Here is a 25,937-nt window from a genome sequence, read left to right as displayed (position 1 = left end):
AAAAAACAGCGGGGTTTGCACTGTTTTGCAAGGAAATATAAAAAGTCTCTTTTCTCAGAATCAGCTGATTCATGTACATCGCTAAAATTGGTTGAAGAGAAATGATGTGTCAAAGAGCGTATTATTTGACATTTGGTGTTAAAGGATGAGGTAATGTCGCACTCAACTTTAACATTTTTTCTTCTTTTTTGAAGTTTCTCAGTTTGTCTTGTGATTTCATAGATTTTAGGAAGAGAAGTGCCAAATTTTAGCATTAACTCAATTATACATTGGCTCTTTACATAAGAAAAGCAATGTTACAAAATCAGTTTTTTGTAGGGCTGTCAGATTTGTCGCGTTAAAAACGCATTAATCTGACGTGTGCTTGACGCCGACAATTTTTTTGACGCATTAATCGCGGACTTTCTCATACGTGCCTTTCCATACCGCGCGCGGGCGTCCCCCCTCTAACTCACCGGCTGCTCTCACTAGATCACGGGCGGGTCTCCAACCACCGAGCTGCGAGCTAAAACCGGCCCGGCACTAGGACCTGGAGAGCTCCTGCACTCTAACCTGGCTCCAGTTCGCGTCCAGTACCACGTCTGGTGGTACCGGCTCGCGTCCGGCGCCACGTCCCGAGAGCTGCGGACCCCCGACGTTCCGAACAGCAAGCGCACCGGGGGACGTTTTAGATGTTCTGGAGGTATTAAGCGTGATCCAGCCCCAGCATAGCGGTCTGTCTGCCGGCATATTCATGGCGTGAGCTCCGCTGGACACGTCGCTGCATCGATCTGCAGCCAGAGAACGCGGCGGCAGTAACAGGCTGTCAAACTATCCACATTGTATCCCGCTTTTCTCAGTCTTTAATGATTTAAAAAACAAAAGTTAATTCGAAATGATAAATCTCTATTTAACTTATTACTGCAATTCAGCAGAGGAGGAAAAGATTTGGTTCAGACAAAAAATGAACATGAAAGTGTTATGGAAATTTTATTTTTGATGTTTTTAATTTTATTTTACTGAACCTTGATTGAAGTTTTGAATTTAAAATGCCCTTCACTTGCACTTGGGCTTTTGTTATGGATTTTATGTTACAGCCTTTTATTGTTAAGAAAGTTTATCTCAATACAATGTTACAAAATAAAGTATTTCTGATGAAAACTATACATTTTGTCATTCTTGTTTTCATAATTAATGTAGAACTGCTTAATTCCACGAAGGACACATTTTTTTCCTTAAAAAAAGGCCAAATGTAAATTTGCGATTAATCATGAGTTAACTCTGGAAATGCGATTAATCGCGATTAAAACTTTTAATCGCCTGACAGCTCTAGTTTTTTGGTAATGAAATTACTGATCTTCTCTTTCTTCCTTTAACTCTAATTTTTCCATATCCTAAAGTTGTTTGTCTACATTTAGATTCAGCACACTTCAGCACACACACTGTTTTTGTTGTTCACCTTTTGGCAAATCCCGTTAAGAGGTCACCACAACGTAACGACTTTTCACCAGATGCCCTTCCCGACACAATCCTGGCAGGCACAGGGAGACCCGACATTGGGTGGGCAATAGCTTCAAGGGTCTTGCCTAAGCACCCACACTGGATTAAACTCATTTTACCCCCTGGGACACTGCAAAAATCTGCTTTAAAAACCAAGGAAAAATGTACAAAAACAAGGTAAATATTGCTTAAAATAAGTCAAATGATCTTATTACAGAAAGAAATGACATGGAATATGTACAAAAACATCAGGCTTTCATTTTGATTGAAGATTAATGCATGTATTTATAAACAAAAATAATTAAGGACCATAACACAATTTATTCCACTTTGGGGAACCAGAACAAATAGTTTGCCCACTATTGCTCTGTGCTACTGTGCAGCCCCAAATCATGTATATTTATACAATAAATCTTATATATATATATATATATATATATATATATATATATATATAGCTTTTTTATTTAATTTTTTTTAACAATTAAGCCTACAGTGATAAATTTCACGTGACTCCATATTACTGATATTGTGGTGCAAAGACATCTTTTAGCTTCCATCTTTTTCATCAGAGGATTTCTTTCCCTCCCCTCTTGTTTTAAACCATATTTTTTGCACTCTGGATATCACTGAGGTCTACAAAGGCTCTGATTGTCTGTCTCTGTTGTTTTATGAAAAGCCATCTTTTGCAGTTGGGATCAAAGGGTGAGTTGACATAATGGATGAAAAGGACGCCAAAATAAGGCAGAAAAGGTCTGTGGATCCGCTTGAATAATCCAAAATGGAATGCTGACTCTTTCCCCTGAGCTTATGCTTTTGAAGACTCTTTTATATCATCCCAACCATGACCAAGTACGTCTTACAGGCAGTAAAGACTTTTTCATTCATTGCTTCTAGTATAGAGAGATTCCTTTATTTGTCATACATTTTTCTGCACTTAAACATTTTTATTTCATATTGGTGAAATAAATATTTTCCTATTCAACTTTTATAATCTTAGCCATTCAAAAGCCTTTTATATTTTGAGGCCACATTTACCTATTTGCTGTGTAGTCTATATATTAAGCACGCACAATAAAGGCCTGCTTTCAGTGTCATGGTCATAGATGTGACATAAGACCCGACATAACGCATTGAAGTAGTTAAAAAAAAAGGCATCGTTTGATTGAAAGACTGTAAAATGTTTCTTTAAAACCACGACTGCTTTTAACAGAAGATGTTCAATATTCAAATGTTTCAATGCCAGAGTGATGGAGGAAACATTTGGCTTGAAAACTTTTAAAAACATCCATAACCTTGGCTTATATTTGTAGCCAGCTTTCAGTATTCTGTCATTTTATGACTTTTTTTTATTTGAATTTTCTGCACTTGAAAATTGCCAAACAATATTTTATTTTAGATTTACAAAGTTCTTGAATATCTACAAAAAAACATTTTATTTTTCTTGGTAAGCAACTAAAGGGAGAAATTTCCCTTTTTACACTTCGCAATGTCATTGCTGTCTGCATCACTTTGCAACTATAGGGATAGGAGACTGAACCAAAGCGAACATTGAATTCACCTTTTTTATAGAACTAATACCTATTTAGAAATAATAAATACACTATTTTAAATGCTGGAGTGAAGTCAACAGATCTTTGCTTTGGTCTTTGGAAAAGATCATTTATGTTTTTGTAAGCTGCTTTAATAAAATTGTTTTAATATCCTGGTAAAATTTAACTTTTTTACCTTGAAATTTTGTAATAATTGCACCATCTTAGACATTTTGGACAATAAAAATTCTAAAGTTTTAAAATGTTTTGCAATGGAGGATTGAATGTGTGACACTGAACAAGAAAAATAAGTTAAGTTAAAGCTTCGTGTTTAAAAGCATTATATATTAATTGGAATATTAACATCAAGGTGTTAATGACAATGGCTGGTCAGACATTAACATTTTATCTAATGCCTTTTTTTAAGGATCTTGTTCTTAAAAGTCACTTTGTACCTAATGGATAATAAATCACTGACAGTCTGTGACATTGGAGCTGCCCTTTGAGAAGTGTTGTGTCGTTGAAAACCCTTTTGCAAGAATGAGAGAATATAAAAACCATCTTTCAGTTGGCCCGTCCCAATGAGCATGGGAATAAAATTTCATACTCTGCTCTCTGTTGCATTCTTCTATCAAGAAAGGTTTATGCGTAAAGAATGGATTTCTATAAGTGTGCTTTAAGTGTCTCTCCACATTTCAAAACATCCCCCAATTCCCTGCCATCCCTATTCTCATCCTCCCTCGCTTATCTACTCGTCTTCCCTTGCGTCCACTCATCTATTTTTCTCATTCTTGCTTTCTAGTGATCATCATTTTGCTTGTATTGGCTATTCCCTCAACTATACTGGTTTAATGAGCTTCTCCTTCAATTCCTTCACTTATCAGCCTGTCGGCCTCCCTATACCCAACTTTTTTCAACAAGCACGTCTCTTTTTCCTGTTTCTGGAGTCTTTTATTTTTAAGCATGAAAACTTGGTTTTCTACCACATTAGCAGCACTACATCATATCCTTCACTCTCCTGGTAGGGAGTCTGCTAAAGTATTTGTGCTTCTTGTATTTCTTCAAACTTGATGAGCCTTTTAATGACAGTGTGCAGACATGTTTGGACTTGTTTGACTGGGTTTAAAGAAGTGAAAGTGGTCATGTGGGCCTCAATACTTATGTTAAACAAAGACAATTCTGTTTGAAAATGAGCTTATTAAATACACTGGGTGGGCCACATGATCCTTGCTCCAAGCTCTCAGCAACTCAGGGGGGATTTTTAAGAACTACTCTTGCTCTGCAGAAACTATGTCCAAGAAAACAACCTAATTGTTTAATACAATTTTGGCCAAAAACTCCTTAATCGTAATAAAGAGGCCACTGGGAACGCTTTTACATTAGATCTAAAGATAATCGGAGTGGCACTTTAAGTGAAGCTTGGTTGGAATTAGAGCAGCACCTGCAGAGACTGCTGAGTCATAATTTCATGCTTCATTTCAAGACAAAGAATAAACCAACAGAATTCTTTTCATCACTAATTAGTAGGGACTATAAGTGATTTCTGAGTTACTGTTGGCCTTTACCACTATATGACCTCCTTTTGTGATTCTATCAGTTACTAAGCAGACTTATCTGATGGCGGGGCATTTTAACCATTCACCTTTTGGATTTAATGTTTATTTGATTATCCAGTCCCTCATCAGTAGATAATATGACCTATTATTTACTTGACACCTGTTTTGGAAGCCAACTCCATTTGGACTTAAGAGGCTCTTAGACGGGATCAGTTGAATGCATGGAGGGTCATTGATGATAATCAGAGCTCCCTCAGCTTCCTGCAGCTTGAGGTGTGAGATGTGGTGGCTTTAATCACCCGCCTCTGACAGTTTAGGCTTTCAGTTTTAGCTTCAAAAAATGCACTCATGTACTTGAGATAGTTCTGTCATTCATCATCGGCTTTTCTAATAAACAAGTTCTAAGCGAGGCAGAGGTCACTCTGATGTGTGACTATCTGATCCTCAAAATGTGCGGATTTCCGCGGTGGTTTTATCTTCTGTGTTTGTGAAGAGAGACACGGCGAGCAGTTAGTGTCACAGTCAGACAAAGATGGAGATAAACAGTGTTTTATGAGGGCCAGGGGGCTAAAAGTGTGTGACAGGAAAATCAAAGACTCCCGTTCTTCCAAGTTCACTTTGCTCATCTGTCTGACTCAGGGATCCTATGGGAGAAGCCTGCTGCTGTGCGTCAGAGGAGAAAGTCACTCCTTCAACACACGGGTGGGCGGTAAGTATGAGTGTGTGTGATCTCGAAGCTTTTGTAGCAGGGGTGCAGTAGGATTTTTTCTTTTTTTTTTTTTTGACAGTAATGATACAGGGTCTTCACAAATTGACAGAAGGGGAGGGATGGGTTTAGAGTGAGCACGGAGAACAAGGAAAAAGGAAAATGAGATGAGATGTTGAAAACAATATTTTTTTATTCACACAACAAAGAAACAAAGACCACCCAAGTGGACATTACTTGTATCAATTTTCTTCCCATTTTGTCTTACTGTATTGCTTTTTGTTTGTTTTTATTTATTTATTTTTTCTTGTTCTGTCCAACAACTGAATGTACAGATTAGGTAAGGATAAGGAGAGGGGTGTAGAAACATGACTTATGTCCATATTTGTGCAGAAGTGAGTAGGCAGGTGGGTTGAATGAATGTGTTCCTTGATCACGTTAGCTTCATTTTCACTGAGCGGTACAGTATTTTGAGCATTTCCATTGTAAAATTGACCCATCAAACAGTACTAAACCGTACCACTCGAGGGCCTCCATCTGTTGTAGGTCCATAGAAAAATGGAACGGTGGGGGCAGACCCGTTGTAGCCATCCGTTAATTGACAATAGTAGAAAGCGCCAGTATAGTGCTAAGCTACCATTTCCATTCTTCTCTTTACGGAGGTATTCCTCTTAGTCGCCCGCAATCTTCTTTCAAACAAGAATAAATTCCTGTTATTCACGATGTACAAAAAGTAAAGCGAGAAAAAGACGAGCTTCTAGATGACCTCCATTGTTGTTGCTTTTCTGTTTGTCGCACTACAATGACATGCTAGCGGTCTGCACCACGTATGCACTGTGAAAACAAATCACTCAGTGGGAGCAAAACTGGTCCAGTTAACTGGTCCGTACTGTACTACTCCTTACTTTACCGGACCGTACCAGACCTCTCAATGGAAACGAGCATCTTGAGTTCTCCAGCAAAGGCAGGAGGCCTGCCAGTCCACACCCCAGAACCAGCACCAGGCAGCTGGCCAATCCAGCCACCCATACGTCGAAGAGTTGGAGGAGCAGAGAGTGTGCAGAGCTGGAGCCCTTGCCAGGGTTGGGACACTCCCCACCTCAGGGCGGAACAGGCCCAGACTACACGAGACCTACGCTAGTGGCTAGACACGCACTCCCAGAGACAGTCCGGGGCCATCTATGTTAGCCCGCACTTCATATTTGAGCAATCTGCCCTCCAGCCCCACTGAGGACAAACCGGGGGAAGTGACAGAGACCGACCGCTTGAAAGGGGAGGCTGACACCAGTGGCCAGCGGAGGCCCACGACAGGGCCAGGGGACCATAAGCCAGAAGATCCAGCTCTGGTTGATGTGAACAACAATGGAATAAAATGGGGTGTACTGGTGTGCCCAGAAAAGAGGTCCTACCCGCTTCTCAGCTCTGATGTTGTGAACTGCCCCGCTGCGTGGAAAGGAGCCTCAAGGTCATGCCCTCCGTATGCCACCAATGCCCTGCAGCAGCTGCCGGCCAGCCCACCCAGAATAAGTGTATTGAAGAAGTGCAATTAAAACTGGTAGACTGGTAGATAAAGACTTCTCTATTCTTCTTTAATGTTTTTTATCTGGTGTTTTGCTTTCCTCCAATTCAAGGTCACACATTTTCAATATATCATCTTGGTTCCCAACTATTGCTTACACAAAATGGTATAGAAACCTTGTTAAGAAAAATGCCCACTTGTCTTTGCTTTGCTTTATGGTTCAAACACTCAGTTTAATTTATTTTGAAAGGTGCTCTTGACACCTTACCACACGTTTTACATATGTGGTGTAACACGGAATTTTTCTACAATGGCATCATTAACTCGACTGAAAGAAATGGAGGGAAAAATGAAGGCAGCAGTGACTTTACCACAGCAATAGCTGCTATCCGTCAACAACGGGGCCCAAATGGACGTAGGAAACAATCCATCACAGACAACAAAGGAGCAGTCATGGGGCGCTTTCTTCCAGGAGATCTCTTGGGGTAGAAATGCGTAACCTTCTGTTCTTGGAGGGAACGATGTCACAGACGAGGATAATTAGATATTCCCGTCAATTTGCTGTCATTTCTCTTTCAAACTGCATGTCAGTCCTCAATTAATGGCAGAGTTCATAGTGGCAATAGATTAGATTATTGTTTTATATTATTATGTAAAGTTGTTTTATATATTTTATATTAAAGTGCACATATATGACAATGTATGATCATCCTTCATTGTCACAAGGAACATTTCACCTTTGAATAGAAAATAAATTACATTTTTTTTAGCTTTTGATTCTTCCACTAGACACAGATGCCTCATAATTATTTATTTTATTATCAAATTTACCGACTATTTTTGGCAGGAATGCTTTTTACAGAATTTACACAGATGGAATATTTATTTATATATTGTCAGTGTAAAATATAGAGCATATCTGTGCCAAAAACTGTAAACACTGATGGTATAAATCTTATTTTTTTGTGAGAATAAAAAATAAAAAAGCATTTTTCCTTTTTTTCCGTTTTTTGTGAGTGGGCAGAGAAGAAAAAAAAAGAAGAAATCTCAGTGGATTTATTTGATATGAATAACCTTGTCAGTGCTTCAAGTGAATGCCAGTTTGGAGAACAAATAGAGACCAGAAGCTGTTTGCTTGTTGCAGGACTGGAGGTTTAGAATGTTTCTGTCTATGAGATGCTCTGAATTTGGGGAGTTTTTAATGAGTCCTGATCCTTTTAGACATGGATGAAAAGACATTGTAGAAAAAGAAGCATCTTTGTGTTGAAGTTAAAATAAAAGAGGATCTTATGTCAAAGATTTAGATGTCACTAAAAGACAAACTCACCAGCCTTGCTAGTACTGGGCTTTCCGTCAGAACTGCCTTAATCCTTGGTAGCATACATTCAACAAGGTACTGGAAACATTCCTGAGAGTGTTTGGTCCACATTGACATGATGGAATCCCACAGTCGCTGCATATTTGTTAGATGCCACATCCATGATGCTGATCTTCTGCTCCACCACATCCCAAAGATGCTCTATTGGTGAAGATCTGGTCACTGTGGAGGCCTTTTGAGTCCAGTGAACTCATTGTCTCGATGATTCCAATGTTATGACATACTGGAAGAAGCCGTCCCCAGATGGATATATGGTGGTCATACAGGGATGGTCATGGTCAACAACAATACTTGGGTATGCTGTGGTGTTGTAACCATGGGGCCCAAGGTGGGCCAAGAAAATACTCCCCACACCATTACTCCAACACCACCACCAGCAGCCTGAACCATTGATACAAGGCAGGATGGGTCCATGCTTTCATGTTGTTGATGCCAAATTCTGACTCTACCATCTGAATGTTGCAACAGAAATGGAGACTCATCAAACCAGACATTTTTCCAATCTTCTATTGACCAGTTTTGGTGAGTCTGTGTGAATTGTAGTCTAGGTTTTCTGTTCTTAGCTGACAGGAGTGATACCTGGTGTGGTCTTCTGCTGCTGTAGCCCATCTGCCTCTAGGTTGTTGTGCACCCAGAGATGCTTTTCTGCATATGTTGGTTGAGTTACTGTTGTCTTTCTATCAGGTGAAACTAGTCTGACTATTCTCTAGCATTCAAAGGGCATTTCCGCCCATAGAACTGCCGCTCACTGGATAGCATCTCTTTTTCTGACCATTCTCTATAAACCCTAGAGATGATTGTGGGTGAAAATCCTTGTAGATCTGCAGTTTCTGAAACACTCAGACCAGCTCATCTGGCACCAACAACTATGCTACATTAAAAGTCACTTGAATCACTTTTCTTCCCCATTCTGATGTTCGGTTAGAACTGCAGCAGATCGTATTGACCCTGTCTACATGCCTAAATGCATAAAGTTGGTGCCATGTGATTGGTTGATTAGACATTTATGTTAACAAATAATTGGACAGGTGCTCCTAATACAGTGGCCAGTGGGTGTATATTTAATTTAGCACCTAAAAGGAGAACAAAGAGCGTATTTTGAGACAACTTTTCATTTATTTTTTTTACATTTTTTTTTAATAAACAATAAATTACAGATTTCTATCTCTACTCGCCTTGACTTTTCTTCTTTGTCTCTATCCTGCCCTCACTTTCTCTCCTAACCTCTTCTCCCTCTCTGTGTTTTCGCCCGTCTCTCATTATCCGCCTGCTTCTCTTATCTCCGCATTTCCAATGGTTGCACTAATGTCATGAGCATGAGAGGCAAGGAAGTCGACAAACCTTTAAAGCTTCCTCCGAGTTGTTGCTAAAGCTTCAAAATGTCTTTCTTTCACTAAATACCGGTGCTCAAAGTAATTAAAATGCCGCCGGAACAAATGAAGTCCTTGAACCGCCACCCGACATCAACTCTTTTTCTCTCCCTGTTGCCATGGTGCTACAGGCAACCAGCGCAGCGTGCGGTAAGCCACCCGCCACTGTGTTCTATTACAGAGCAAGAGATGCTGCTTTTGCCCTCACTCAGATTCTCTTATAACCTTTTATCTAATGGAGTTAAGAAAGTGGCTGGTTTCCCGTCAGAACTTCCTCTCTGAAAGTTTCATTCTCTAAGCTTTACTCTGGAGTACAAGTTTGTATCATTTATGATAAGGATGGGGAAAAAATACAATGTTTTCACTGGTGGTAAATATATTTTTACGTGAAAATAAGATACTATACATGTATTTTGAGTTTTCTCCTGATTTTATGCAACAATATATATTTCCGAACTAATCTCAATTAATTGTGTTCTAAACTGCTGACTATATCTACGGTGGCCCTAAGTGCAAATCACATTAACAAATCACTCAGTGCATTATCATGATAAAGATCACAACAATTAAAAAAGCAAAAGAAATGATAAAGAAAACATTACATTTTAGATATAAAAGCAAAATTCCAGAATCCAAAACATAATTCCAAAAAAATCTTGATTTTTGACGTAAAATAATTTCCATAAAATGTTCAAAGATTACACACACAACTGTAACTGTAAAACGTAGCTTTTTACCAAAGTTCAGGTAAGACACCCTTCTGCTTTTCCTCCTTCAAAACTAGGACATAAATGACCAATCAATGATGTCCCACAATACTTGCTTTTTCTTGTTTTTTTAAACGTTTATAGTTTCTGGAATTTCATTTTAATTTCTAAAAAAAAAAGTTTTCTTAACCCTTTAAATATCCAACTAAGACTAAATAAATAAACTGTTGCTTAGTTCCATGGGGGAGTAATACACACAAGGAACGTTTTAACCCCTTAACGCCTATTGATGCAAATATAAACCAATTTGGCTCCAAAAATGATTTTAATTTGGCAATTATTCAAAAGCAAAACACACACTTGTACATTTTCCCAAACTTTTAGGATTTACATAGACATTCAAAGTTCTTCAGATAACCAGTGATAGAAAACAATGTCAGAATGACAACAGTATACAATATTCTTGTTGTAAAAATATAGAAACTAAATCCATATCATTGATTACTAGCTTTTAAGTGGTGAATGCTGTATACATGTATAGTGTTTTTGTACATTCCTTGAAGACCCAAATTGCATCACAGTGACAGTCCCATTCACCCATGCACTCATTGATTACCACTCCACTACCCAACACTGGTGCGAACCTATAACCACTCGAGGCCAAGTGGGCTTCAGTGTCTTTTTCCATAGTTTCCCATAGTTTTCTTAAGTTTCAATACGTGGGCAGACAAGGTGGGAACCAAACCTATGATCTTCTGATCAGAGTTCGACCTCCATACCACTGCACCACGGCTGCCCACGTTTTAAGGTTTTCAGCTTGACCTCCAACTGGCAGCCATGTTAAACACATATCTTAAAACTGAAATCTAAATTGAAGATATCTATAGATTGTTGGATAACATTGGTTTCAAAGTCAATCATTTCAGAACTGTATGACATATTTCTTTCAGGGATGTTTTAGCCCAATATTCTTCAAACTTTTTGATCTATTGCGTTCCCCCTCTCATTGTGTTATAGATTTCCTGGTATCAAATTTCCTGGGGGAACTCTGAGACTGCGAGGAGCCGTGCTTCACAACAGGTAGGAGATTTGATGATCATCTTGACATGCTGTGTATCTTTTTCTATTTTTATTTCACAAAAGTGCACAGCCGTTTACTTGGGCAAAACATCTCGACTTCCTCTACGCTTGATAGAGCATTGCTTCAGATGTGATGCTATTTCAGAGGGAACTTTAATAGTAATTCTCTTGTGGAAATGGAAACTTGTTGAGGTTTATTGGATTTTATTTCTTTATGATTGACTTTTTGGTAAATGTGGAAAAAGTCTTGCAAAAATATTATAAGAGTGTTTCTTCCCTATTTTTCTGATAAAGTAAAATTAACTATCTGTGCATTGTTCTTCTTAAATTGCTCAAATCTTAATAAGTAAGTGGTGATGCTTTCCATGTATTTGTTTTTGAACTAACAAGAGAATATCTTGCTTTGGTTCTTATAGTTGAAAAATGGTTTTAAGTTGAAGTAAAGTAGGTAAAACTTGCAAAAACTAGTCTGACATGAAGAATAATAACTTAAAGTTGCACGAATTTTTTTGGTTTGATGGTTGAATGATTTACAAGATACACATTTCAATAGCCTGCCATTCCAATGCATTTTCACTCCCGACTCGTCATGTATGGTGGAAGGATGGTACTGCTGGTGTCATGACCAGGTCCTCAGGGCCCTGGCAGACACAGCAATCACCAACTGTGAGTACCAGCACACCTCCAAGCAGTTCATCACCTTCGTCAGAGCTGGAGAAAAGACATGACAGCAGCCAAGCCCTGTAGGAGGACTTCTCACCACTACACAAGACTGGAAAATCCAAGTCGATCCGGGAAGACAACTCAAGTTCCCAGAATACATCTCGGCCACTTCACTGCATCCAGACATGGTGTTAACATCAGAGCCATCAAAGCAAGTAGTTGTGGTTGAGCTTAGTGTCCCCCTGGGAAGACAGAATGGAGGCCAATGAACGCAAGAGGGCCAAACATGCCAGAGAAATGGCTGGAAAGCCCGCTGCGAACCAGTGGGGAGCCTGGGTTTTTCTTGCCAGTCCCTACCACACACCTTCAAACTCCTCAGGGTAAAAGGTCAGCTATGCAGAAGAACTGGATCCAGAGGGAAGATCTGTGCAGCAATGGTCCACACGGACACAAGTCGGGGGCTGATAACCCCAAACTAGGGTGTTTGATGATCAAAGACCCGAAACACCCCATGACCTTGGCTTCATTACTGATGATGTGTCCAAGTAGCACCTAGTGGTGTATTTAAAAATGGATGAATGGCTTGGGCCCCCTCTGTGTCGCTTTTCAACGTTTCGGGTATCCCCAACTTGTCATTTTTTGACGTGCTCGCTGCTTCCACTAAATCAGGGGTCCCAACATCGGGGTCGCGAATCAGTACTGGTCCAAGGGCTACTTGGTACAGGCCTCAGACGGAAAAAATGCATACACTAATCAAGGGTTCTCAACCCTCAAGAGGTGGACTGGTAACAAGACGCATACCGCTGACCATACTGGTCCCCGTCCGTCACTGTGTCCGGTACTGCGCCTGGTACTCTTCATTTAATGGGAACAGCCAACACGTCAAAAAATGACAAGTTAAGGACACCCAAAATGTAAAAATGATACAGAGGTGGACCGAACCACATGTCCATATGTGACAAGTTAGTTAGGAGTGAGAATGTGTAGTCCATTGAAGTTCTTACTTTCCTTTAGTCTCTTGCCAACAAGAAGGCATTGATCGTTTTGTGGAAACATAAAAACTGCAGTCATTGGACCATTACCCGCCACAATGCAGACTCTTCAGTTCTGCTCCCTGTTAAACCACAAAGCAGTGCTGCTCCTACATGAGCTGATGACTTTGCAAAGGTAGCCCCACTAATGAGCTGACATCAGCAATCCATCAGCATGTACCAGCATGAGGGGTCCAGTCCCAAAACCCACACGATAAAACACAGCCTGCCATGGCCTACATTGAGCCAAGAACATCCGTCCTTAAACACACACTAAGAAGACTGACCGTCCACTCAAAATCAACATGACTGCTTCTAGGAAGGTACTCAGAGATGCAGAATTGAGCTGTTTTTACTTTTCTTAGAATTGCAGCTTGCTCTTTTGTTTTTCTGACATAAGTTTGCAACATGATTATAGGCTGGGTGCACTCAGAGCCCAGCAAGGACCTTTTTATTTTGTCCAAAGACTGTAATCCAAGCAGGAATCTCCACTTTCCATTTGAATGTTGTAGGCATTTTCTCCTCTTAAGTTCCTTGAACTTTCTACGCCAATTTAGTGTTTTTTTTCTTTTGTCTTTTTTTTTGTCATTCGAAATCTTCAAGCCTAAAATTGTACCCCCCATTTAAAACTTGTTTCTGATTTTTGTTCTATTTTTGCAAAATAGTAAAATAATAACTTTGCTGTTTTAGGTTTTCTGACTTTTAGTTTGACTGGGATGAAAATCTTTAATGGAAATGTTTTTGGTTTATTTGTTTAGACTGGAATCTGATGGACATTAGGATCTTCACGCAGTCAACTCTTCTCATCTTATTCAACTTTTCTGGACTTTTAACGCCATTGATAATTGTTTGCTTGATGGCACCCAATGTTTTAAAGACCTACTCCAATTAAAACGTGCTTTTAACATGTTCTTGATGCAGAAGGCTTCTGCATTGGACAGATTTTCCTGTTATATCAGGGGTCTGTTCACACTCAAATGTTACAAACATACCTGTTGGCTCCAAAAATCTTCACACACATAAATGTCAACATGTACACAACTACAGCTCGCATGCACATACTTATGCAAACAACCGACACATTCTCACTCCTAACTGATCATAAATGGACGTATGGTTCGGGTCCCCTCCATGTCCCTTTTTGATGTTTTGGGTGTCCCCAACTCGTTGTTTTTTGACATTCTGGCTACTTCAATTAAATCAGTGGTCCCCAACCACCGGGCCACAAACCGGTACCAGCCCCTTGGTACCCGGCCATAGAAAGGTCAAAAATACAAACGCTAATCAGAGGTAGTCCTGATCACATCAATCACATTCCATACCCATCCTGTCAGCCCTTAGTGCATTTTTTTATTTTTTGGATTTATGCTTGTCACAAATGAAAAATAAAAACTTTCTACATCAAAAGAGTAACTCTTCCCAATGATTTTTTTTCCATTACCTCTTTCACTCCATAAAATGTTAACTCAAATTGTTGATGTCTTTGGAAAGTTTTTCCTCTTAACTTTGTACTCAGTAAAGTGCTTTTAAACTCTGACTCCATACAAAATACATACTTTGCAGAGCGCTGTTCCGTTTTTAAGAACTACGTGCTACACTTAAAGTCACAATAGTGTATTGTGTGTGTGGAGCTTTTAATGTCAGCCAGCCAACAGGGTCAAGATTTGATGCCGTTTGTCTTATTTTTTTAGCTTGAGGATATTCTTATTCCTTACATCTTCACTTTAAGCTTAATATTTATGTCTAGACTGCAGATAAACAAAATCTCTCCAAGTATTTTTGTCTAGTATCTTATTACACTGAAACTAACGTATCAGTAACTCTTCAGTAAGATGTAAACAATCTTGAGTATCTGGTTGAGTTATTTGATCTAGAAAACCTCTTATAACCTAATAAAACTTGTTTGTCTTAGCATATATAGATTTGTAAATAGTGAGTGGTCTTGTTTAAAAAAAAACATATGCTTGATTTAGGGACACTATCAGTTCTCCATTGAGATGCTGATTTCAATGAAGGATTAATTTAGATTTTAGAAATTAACTATCTTGTTATTTTCAGGCACAGTTGCAGAACACAATTTAATTTTTCAGAATTTATGCATGAAAGTTAGTTTTTTTTAATAGTATTTTATTATTATTAGTTGGTTTAGATCACTTTTTCACAAAAAACTGACTATTTGATCCGTAATCTTGTGCGTTGGCACGGTAACACGACAAGGTGTCGCTGAAAAAAGCGATATATATGCTGATCGTCACAATAGGTTAAATAAGCATTAGTTCAGAGAGAAAGTTCACCTCTCTTTGTGTATTTTTGCCTAGAAGATGACAAAAAAATGTTTTTAAAGCAGTCTGCGCAGTTATCTATAGCATTTGGGCCATGTCACCAGAACTTACATTTTTTTTTTTTTTTTTTTTTTAAGTACTGCATTTTTATTTCTTATTACTCTATGTCAACATCTTTGTTTTCTTGGAGTAATTCTGCAGAAGAAAAGTTCTGCTTATCTTACTGTCGATGTGTTTTGTCACACAAATTACACTTTTGGGTAAAACTTGATAAATATCAAAATTCCAGACAGTAAAAATGAAGTAAATATTTCTCTGTGGCCTGTTTTAGTTCAAATGTTGCATATTATCATATAAATGTAACAATTACAATAGTGAGATTAACAGTGACATACATTTTTTTTATGGATTGACATCAATAATTAAAAGTAAGTATGTTTCATATTGTGATTATTTGCAGACAATAAGTGGTCGGCATATATATATATGGGGTCAAATCAGAATCAGCTTAAAGTGAATGAAAAACAAGCCACGCCCACATGTAAAATTAGGATCAGCTCGGCAGCGAAAACTTGAAAAGTGAATTGAAACTGAAAACAGAGAAATGAAAGCAAACGGGGAAAAACGAAAAAAGTACAAATTTAAGTTTCAAATTTACTTTTTTTCATATTTTTTATATTTCTTTGAAGTTTACATATTATTTTTCAAATGTTCTGTTTTATTTTTTCAAATTTTAAATAATTCCTTTTAAGTTTTAAAAATGAATTTGTTTAAAACTGCTTTCAAATTTTCATTTTTTTAAATTTACAATTTAATTTTCAAATGTTCAATGTTATTTTTCATTCAATTTAAGCTGATCCTGATTTGATCCGATACATATACTAGAAAAATTAATTACAATTAACATTTTCCCAGGTTTTTGATTAATTAGTTACATTTTTAATCGATTCCCGGCCCTTAAAATTAGACGTTTTGCTCCCTCTCCAAAAAGAACAAATGACTGAGAGGTGTCTGTATCCAGCGCTCAGATATCAAAGCTCACTGGCGTCCCAGTGCTCCTACTCCTGGCCCTCCATGGCGTAAACCGCTCACTCCGCCAGCCTTTCACCTCCTGGTTCTCCTTCCTGATTTATGTGTACAAGTGTATATTGAAGGGGTCCTCTAATGGCGCAGAGCACACATTGGTGACTTGAACAACTCTCTTTTTGTATTTAGTTTTATTTCCTGACAGTCATGAAGGACCCCAGACACACCATTAAAGAGAAGATGCAGAGGGGTAAATATTCCAATGTTTTTATCTCCATTTCCCTGTAATACTCACATGGGAGTGTTTGCCTAAATGTGTTTGCTTTGCTTTTTTCATAACTCAGGTCAGTAAAAGATTCCTCTTTTTCTAAGAGCCTTAGGCTTCACTTTTCCTTTGTGAGACATTATTTTTCCTGTTGTGCCGTTTGAATAGAAATTGAAGGAATGGGGGTTGTGCCATCAAACTTCAGAGAGGAGAGCATTTCCACTTCTCTTTGGAGTCTGGTGGGGGTTAACCTTGAAGCCGTCGTCTCTGTACTCCGCTTGTGCACACCTGGTGCCTGATCAGACTTATATCTGTTACTTCCTCTTTGTTTTTTTCTGTTTTTCAACACTTCTTCTTCCATCTCCGTTGTTTCAGGTCCTGCAATGACACGTACATCGATTTAATTATAATAAACAGGTAGGCGAGCTTGCAAGTGACTAATCTTAGTCAGCTTGATTAATGATGTTTGTGCAGCCAGGGACCAAAATTAGCCGTAGATACAGCAGAGCGGCTCTCCGTGCATACATACGAGTTTGACTTACGCTTGGTTTCGCGTTTCAAACGTCTCTGGGTCCTAGTTGAGCGAGCCGGGCCTTCCCCAATCAGCAGGCAGTTTGAACGCACCACTGATCTCCCAGAAACAATGCATGAATCCTCATTAGTCACTCTGATAATTATGGACATTCTTAAACCCCCAACACAAATTGCAATTTTCATAGCTACCAAGCTGCACGAATCCCCCCTCTAAAGGACGGAAGAGTTGATTTAAATCTGTATTTACGGTCACATTACACACTTATCGTAGATCCTACTGTACTTAAACCAGATAGGAGAGGAGATCTTTTAGAAAGCAAACAGTTTTAGCAATGAAATATTTTTTAAACATAATAAGTGATGGAAACAAATGTTTTATCATCCTTAAACACATCAAAAAATAGAGTGGGATTTATGTCCAATCTGATTTTGTTTTATTTTTATTTTTATTTTAGAAGTGAGGTTACAAAATGTGTTCCTTCTATCTACTAATGTCGACATATTTTTTGGCTGAATTTAAATGACACACCCAACATCCAGAATTTGGATTGGGGCTTAGGTGCTACTGTTGGTGGGCCACAAGCTGCTTCCGAAGCATCCACTTTTAGAAGAATAGATCCATGTATGTCTTTGTTTTCCATGTTCCAGCTGGAATCTGGCTAAAAACTGTACGATTGGATATTTACAATACAGCTCCCCATTTTTGTTGCACCAGTAATGTTATGTTGGGGTGTGAGGGGCTATAAGCTAGCGGGAGTGTGTAAACAAAAGGATGATGGGATATCCGCCGAGGCTTACTTCCATGCCAACAGTTTTGCCCAGGTGGATAGGTAATGAATTACTGCTGCTCTGCAGAAACTATGTCTTAGAAAATGACACAGGTTTTTTTCTTTTTGCCTAAAAACATCATCATTATAATTCAAAGACCACAGGAAACACTTCTGAAATAGATGAGAAGATGGTTGGGTTGGGACTTTATTGATGTAAAGTAAAATAAAATAAAATAAATAAATGAAAACCATGTTTGATTTTACTAGTAAAGTGATTTTTTTTGGTGCTTTATTTTTCTCTAAATGCCTTTAGTATTGTACTTTTTGCAGTTTGAAGCATTTCAATTTTTATTAACACAAACACACACATGCATGCACCACAACAATGCAAAAACTACCAACAGTTTTTTTTTTTAAATTAGTTTTATTTTTAGACAAAGCAGCATAACTGACACAAAGCAGGCTTTCATGGTACGAAAGAATGATGCATGAGAAAAGCTGCTAGATGTAACTGGTGGTTCCAGCACACATACTGTAGGACTTGGTGTTAATTCAAATCATGGAGCCACCAATATTGTTCTTTTTACAGTTGTTTATTTTTGTCAGTTTCTTCTGAGGTTCAAGATGTTTTAAATTGATTTAAGAAACATCCAAATTTGAGAACGCTATTTTTTACATATCTATCTGCTTGTAGGATATGAAAAAAATAGGGGATAAAGGTGGGGATAGGGCCAAAGGGCCATACTAAACAAGTTCAAATATGTCTTGTTTTGATTAGGAGCAATATTTGGTTTTATAATTAATTTATAAATTAATATGTTAAATAGATTTATAATATCTCTGCATTTTTTGTTTTTATTGTGTTTTTCATTATTAATATTGCTAAAAATTGATTGAAATAAACCAATTAATCAAATTAGAAAGCATTTTCAGGACATTTATAAAACTATTTTACTACTTGTGCATTTTTTGAGAAAATTGGCATTTGTCTAATATTAAAATGTACACTATATAGAAAAATGACAATCATATTTTAATCTATTTTTAAAGCGTTCTTAGTGAATTTTAGGCTAAAATTAAAAAAAAAGCTGTTTTCTAAGACTTAGTTTCTGCAGAGCGGCAGTAGTTCATTAGAAATTCACCTCTGCGTTGTGGGTGGGGACAGAGTAAGCCCATCCCCACATCAAATCATCCATCTCTGTATGAACTATTCATAACAATTTAAATAAAGAAATACTCCGAAATGCAATTAAACGTTTCATTTTCTTTTTAAATGTCCTTCATCATCAGAAAAATGACTCAAGAACGTTAAAAACACAGAAGTTCAATCTTCATTGGAGTACGTCTTTGAAATAAATCAAAGACAGTTCAGCTCTGCTGTTTAAAACTGTAGCCTCAGTCTCCCTTCAAGAATGTGACCTAATGGATAACCTTATGTTGCCATTTCTTATTTCAAAGTAGGATGTGAAACAATAACCTGGCAGCATCTGAGAGATGTCTAGACAGAGGTGATGAATAAACTTATAATGAACCATTAAGTGTTCAGCAGAAGTATGAAACCGCTTTAGCACAAAACGTATTCTCAGAATTGAAAAGGAAAAACAACTTCATGGAAATAATGACATTTCTTTTTCTTTCTGCTGCCTATTGCAGTGCGTTTGTAAATGATTGGAATGTCTCGTCAAAACGCAAAATTAGTCAATTTAATTTGCTTTATACATGTGTCCTCCATCATTAGGAGATTGCTACAAGAACATGTTAAAAATACCAAAAACCACATCTTCCTTTGACTGGAACTTTACCAATTTTGTCTCGTAAATAATTGAAATCTGACATTAGTGTTTTGTTTTTGCTTAAACTGCTTTAATAAAAATGTCAGTATATTTTTAATAGCAGCATTGTATTCCACTTGAATATTAACTATTACAATTTGCATATTATCTCACAGCTCCTGATAATGAAAATCTGAATCCAAACGTATCATGCTCGCCAAGTTAGACTTACAATTAATATCACAAAGGCAGAACATAACGTCTAACACATTTTTCATGCATCCTAAGGTGATATGATTTTTTTTGCTATTTATGTCTATGTATGTGTGTCTGAATGTATTTGCGTCTATAGCAGGTACATCATTGGCACTTAATGGATACACTCCCCCATCATTGAATGGGTGCACATGTGATTATGCTCAGCGGTGTGCATACATCTATGCAGTTTCTAGGCACTTTTAGTAACACTTGAATTATCCTCCTAGGGCAGTTAATGGTGTAGGAAAGTCAAAGAGAGGACAGCGCATCCTGTCTCTCCCTGGCTCTTTCTTATCCTTCCCGCAGATAAGGATACGCTGTATTCCAGGCTAATGTAAGCCCCCAAGACATATTCACCATTTTCCCCTAACACTACACCTATTAGTTATTAATGGAAAAGCTGCACACACTGAAAGTGAGCTAGTGTGTCTCTGGGTTGTCTGCAGCTCTCACAGAGTTTTCACTTTTGTAAAGCAAGGAAAACAGATGAAATCGCTGATCCTAATCCTTCATTTTAAAAGCCTTAAAAAAACATTTTTTGAGGCCAAGTTCACTTTCACCTTTCTCTCAAATATTACATGATGCTTACTTTATTCCCTGCACCCTATGTAAAGCCTCTTTTCAAAGCAGCCTCTGCAAACATCTGTTTCTCTTTTTACACTGAGCAAAAATATCAACACTTGTTTTTACTCCCATACCTCATGAAATGAACCCAAAGATCTAAAGCAGTTTCTAAACAAAAAATAAAAAATCTTTTTAATATTGTCCGCAAATCTGTCTAATTCTGTTACAGTTACCTACTGAGATGATCCATCCCATCCCATAGGTGTGCCATATCAAGATGCTGATTAGACATGATTATTTCACAGGTGTGCCACATCAAGATGCTGATTAAACATGATTACTGCACAGGTGTGCCATATCAAGATGCTGATTTGGCATGATTATTGCACAGGTGTGCCATATGAAAAGGCTGAATAGACAACACAGTTGCTGTACAAGTGTGCCATATCAAGATGCTGATTAGACAGCATGATTATTGCACAGGTGTGCCATATCAAGATGCTGATTACACAGCATGATTACTCCACAGGTGTGCCCTATCAAGATGCTGATCAGACAACACAAGTTATTGTAAAGATGTGCCATATCAAGATTCTTATTAGAAGCCATGATTGTTACACAGGTGTTTCTTAGACTGGCCGTGGTAAAAGGCCATTTTTAAACATTTGTTTTTGTTTTATTGGAAGGTCTGTGGACTCAAAAAAAAATAAAAATAAAATAAAAATATCAATTGTGGCCACCATTTGCCTCATGCAGTACAACACATCTCCTTCACATAGAGTTTTCAGGTTGTCTAGTGGCCCATGGTAGTGGTTGGGTTATGGCATGGGGAGGCAGATATTATGGAGTCCACAGGTGATAAGGCTATTTGATTGTATTTCAAGTGCAAAAGATTCTGAGGCCAATTGTTGACCAAGAAACTCACCTCATATTCCAGCTTGATGATGCACGGCCCATGTTGTAAGGATATATACACAATTCTTGGAAGCTGAAACCATCATCTCAGTTATTGCATGGCCAGCATACTCACTGGACAAGTCATCTGTTGAGCATGTTTGGGATGCTCTGGATTGATGTATACGACAGTGTGTTATAGTTCCTGCCAATATCCAGCACCTTTGCACAACCATTGAAGACAAGTCATATCACAGATTTAGACACATTTGCCCTCAATATTTGAGAGAAATGGTTATTTTGTGTCTGTAAAAAAAAGTTTCAGATCTTTGAGTTCAACTCTCGACAGATGAACAAAAGTGCTGCATTTAAAGTTTTGTTCAGTGTATGTGTCTGCATTATGTATTGCTTTTGAAAAATAACTGCTTACCTTGCAGAGAGCTAGACTGTAGTTTAAGCCTACAAAATATTTAGGTTTCATTTTTTTTTACATCCTAGAAACACTTTACCTATACATACAGTGGCAAGAAGGCAGGTCAGACTCAGGCCTTGTTGGACCCCCATATCTAGCCACCACCCTCTGCCACCTCCCCTCGCTTCCCTTTCGCTTATCTCCAGAGCTCACACCTGTGGTCGGCTCGCCACGCTCTCCCACCAGCGCCAGAGGCCCCGGACAGGATGGCTACAGATAACCTTTAAATCCAACAGAAAGGAATGCTAAGGGACAGCGGAGGAGGGAGAACACTCTCCACCCACAGCTCAAAATTCTCCGGCTTGCTGATAGGCATACAGGCAGGAGATACAGTATGCCCATGCTTAACTACATTTCCAAGACATGGGCCTTTAGGCAACCTGCTAGCTTAACCTGTTTAAGATACTCTAAATCTTTTTTTTTTTCTAGTGTAAGCTATACACAGGGAGCTATGAAGAAAGGGTAGTGCATCTCTTCTGCTCTTCAGGCATGTCATGGTTCTTTGTGCAACTCGTAGCAATCAGTTTTACTTGACAACCAGCCACTTATTCCGCATGTTAGAGACTAATACAAATGAGAACAAGAGCAACAAAAAAGAAAAATAAGGGTTGTGGGGGGGTTTCTGTGCCCCTAAGGTTGAAAAATCGTTGTTTTTTGCAGCGGGAAGTATAGACTGACCATAATAAATTTCAAGAGAAGGTGTTGTTCTGACGACAGCCCCAGGCCAACGTGTCTGTTAGCAACAACAGCCAGTATGTGCGTTTCCTGCACCTCTCAATTTGCCGTCATCATTCACCTCGCTCGGCAGGCGCCCGCCTGCCTCGCCATTTTAAAGTTGAGCAAAAGATGCAGATGCTCAAAAAAATGTCAGGCGGTCATCTATCAGGCCCAACAGAAACCTGCCGACGCGGCTACCGATGTTTAGCTTAGAGAGACAAATTGATCAGAGCATAATCTTACCATACAAGAGCAAGGTAGAAACACTATAAATCTGCGTCCACACATTGTTTTGTCCGTCGGGTAATGTCTTTAGCAGCTGCTGGGTTGACCACAGTCTTTAAATACCAAGGACATTGCCCAGAATATTACATCAGCATTTAATATAAAGTAATGTAGTTAGTGGCGATTTGCCAGAAGAATGCTATCAAACATTGATTAATTACAAATGTTGTCAGTGACAGTTATTTATGTTTCATATAATAGTTTTGATTAATCCTTTTAATGAAATAGTCCTCTATGATTTGCTTCTGAGAAACGACGTGTGCAGGCCAGTTGTTACACACAGTGTATGAACACTTTTTACAAGCCAATTTATTGAAAAGTGTCTTGAAATCTTATCAAAATATCACAAATACACATGTGCATCTGTAATCTTTCACAGTTTTTTGGTAAATGTTTGTTTGAGACCAATTCTTTAGACCCAACCCACAAAAATGCCTGGAAATGACTTTTAATTAACTGCTTTTATCGTTCATCTTTTCTAGGGCACTGCTCAAGGCTCACCTTGTGTCCTTGCTCTATGTTTTTAAGATAAGATGTGCAAGTTTTTGTACTTTAGTTCAAAAGAAGTTGAGTTTCAAATCAAGGTATCCAAACAAAGCTGCAGGAGAGAATCTGTGCAGATGAAGAGTCAGATCTTTAGGTATTGGGAAGTAGTGTGGATGGTCATAGTGCATAGGTAGAGTGGTCGTCTTCTGATCGAAAGATTGAAGGTTCACTTCCCACTCTGTGTTGAAGTATTCTTGGCTAAAACACTGAACCCCACATTAGTACTGGTGGTTATAGGTTGGTGCCAGTGTTGGACAGAGATGTCTGTGTGACTGTACCACGCTTTTGGGCTTCTAAGAAGGTAGTAAAACACTACATCGCCTATATATCTCCGACCTTAAATGAATAGAAAAAAGTACAAAGATAAAAAAGAATGAAGTCTAATCACAAAAATTCATGAACAAGTGTATGATCACAGAGAAACCACTTAGTCCCCTTTAAACTGATCGTCATCATAGAGTCATAAAATTTTTATGTCCCTGAACTTGCCTGCAATTAAAAGGTGGCACTGGCGAGTTTATACAGAGTACTTATTTGAAGCACGGTTACAACACCTAACCTTTGTTTTAACCACTCAAGCATCACCTTAATGGGTTTTATAAGTTTACAGATTTGGGATCAAATACATCAACGCCTTACTGGTACTAACACGTGAATGTATTTGAAAATAGTTAAGTAAAAGTGGGCCAACTCTCAGGAGCATCTCAGCCAAAGGCACGGGCACAAGTGTCTTTGTTTTTCTGAACCTGATGATGGAAGAAGTTTTGCAGGCTGGTTGCAAACTCAGTCTGACTCTGAAACACACTGCCACCAAGCTGAAGCCGGTGGCAGCAGTAATACAATCATCAAACATGACAGATTAAGGGAAATCCTCTTGACTGACTCAAACAGCTTATGGGAGTTCTTACAAACAGAGCAAGTTTTTGTTGAGGCAGAGATTGACAGCTGGTGTAGATCATTGTGCTACAACAATAGAGGAGCAGACGTCTGCCTTGAGGAGATGAGATCCTCCTCTCTGATTGTCCTTTCCATTCCAAGATATGCCTTATCAGGTGTTGTTCTGCCCCCGGACATGACATCGGTATCCGCTTAAGAGCTTGACCCTCCAAGTGCAGTCCTAAAGATTAGAGGAAACTGCAGGTTTAACATATGAAGCATTGTTTATAGTCACAGGTCTGCTGGGAAAAGCTAAAAACATTTTTTTAAAGTCATACTCTGATCATCTTTTGATGTATTTTCAGTGTTTCTAGTAGTCTTTTAATTATGAATTTGCCATTTTTAGCCAAAATTAAAAAAAAAAAAAATAATAATAAATCAGTCTTTTTCTTGGAAATAGTTTCTACAGGGCGGCAGTAAAAATTTGCCTCTGAGTTGTGGCCAGGACTGTTGGTGTGGAGTTAGCCCGCCCCCACTTCCCATCATCCATCTGATTACAAGCTCTTTCGCTAGTTTATATAAGCCCCTCATGTCCACAATATAACATGACCGGTATAACAAGAATGGTGAGTAATATTGAAGCTATCCAGCCATCCAGTTCTGAACAGGATGCAAATGAAGACGTACATGAATCTAGTCGTCTACAAGCAGATGCATCAGAATACAGTGGAGCTTGTGGCTTGCTGTTGTAACTTCAACATCACAGCTGCAAACTTTTTCCAACTGCATTTTTTATTCACAACTTGAATAAAAAAATACCATTAAATATGTCATCCAGTACAAGAAACATGCTACAAGAACGTGTTATAAACACCACAAATACAATTTTCCTTATGGTGCATTCACACCAAACGCGGAAAGCTCGTCCAATTTGCGTTTCTTTTGACGCCTGTCAAGTGCATTGCTCAACACCTTGACACACATGCCGCGGAGCAACCGCCAAAGTTGTTCTTTCATTCATTCGTTGCCACGTCATGGATGGTGTTGAGCGAGTAGCTTGGGTTTATATGTTTTGATGATCTCTACAGAGGCATCGCTAGATTTGCCGCGCACCTGGACATTAGCGGCCGCTATCCACTTTACTGGACTCTGGGGAGCGGAGCTCGCTAAGCGATCCAGCTCAATGAGCTCTGTGACGGGCAGGGTGTATCCCGGCTTCGCCCAACAGTAACCGGGACAGTTTCCGGGAACCTAGCGCCCCCCGTGGGTTGAGAAAATGGACAAAAATCCTCGCATCAAGCTGCCATCTTAAATGTTTATTTCTATTCTTTGATCTTGTCACTGAGAACGTCACGTGATTGGTTGATTCACCACAGCAGATCGCATCTTTACATTGACTTACCATTGAAACTTGCCACGCCGTCCACATTCGGTGTGAATGCACCATTATTGTTGGTTTTTCATGTGAAGTCACATTTGCCAGTTATAGAATATTGCATCAACTTTGATTTCTTGTGGCAGTTTTATCTCTGTTGCCGTCATCTTTCACACTTCGATGTTTCTAGCAGTTTATTCAAACAATGTGTTAATTTGTAGGAGGCCATGGTTGCCAAATTGCCTCAAATTCACATACAGATTTTCTACATAGACAAAAA

At 38.6% G+C, this 25,937-nt stretch overlaps 1 long non-coding RNA gene across 5 annotated transcripts in view; it reads left to right on the top strand.

Annotated features, from left to right (window-relative positions):
- Positions 1–25,937, top strand: part of LOC112158751 — a 354,072-nt gene that overhangs the window by 109,187 nt on the left and 218,948 nt on the right. For 4 of the 5 annotated variants that reach the window (XR_004947099.1, XR_004947100.1, XR_002921355.2 and 1 more), the window contains 2 exons: positions 5,207–5,276; positions 11,265–11,327. This is a non-coding gene — a long non-coding RNA (uncharacterized LOC112158751). The remainder of the gene's footprint in view (positions 1–5,206; positions 5,277–11,264; positions 11,328–25,937) is intronic. The other variant, XR_004947102.1, reaches the window with a different exon arrangement.

The sequence above is a fragment of the Oryzias melastigma genome, linkage group LG23 (genome assembly GCF_002922805.2).
Source record: "Oryzias melastigma strain HK-1 linkage group LG23, ASM292280v2, whole genome shotgun sequence".
Lineage (NCBI taxonomy): Eukaryota > Metazoa > Chordata > Actinopteri > Beloniformes > Adrianichthyidae > Oryzias > Oryzias melastigma.
This window is presented reverse-complemented; position numbering and strand designations above follow the sequence as displayed.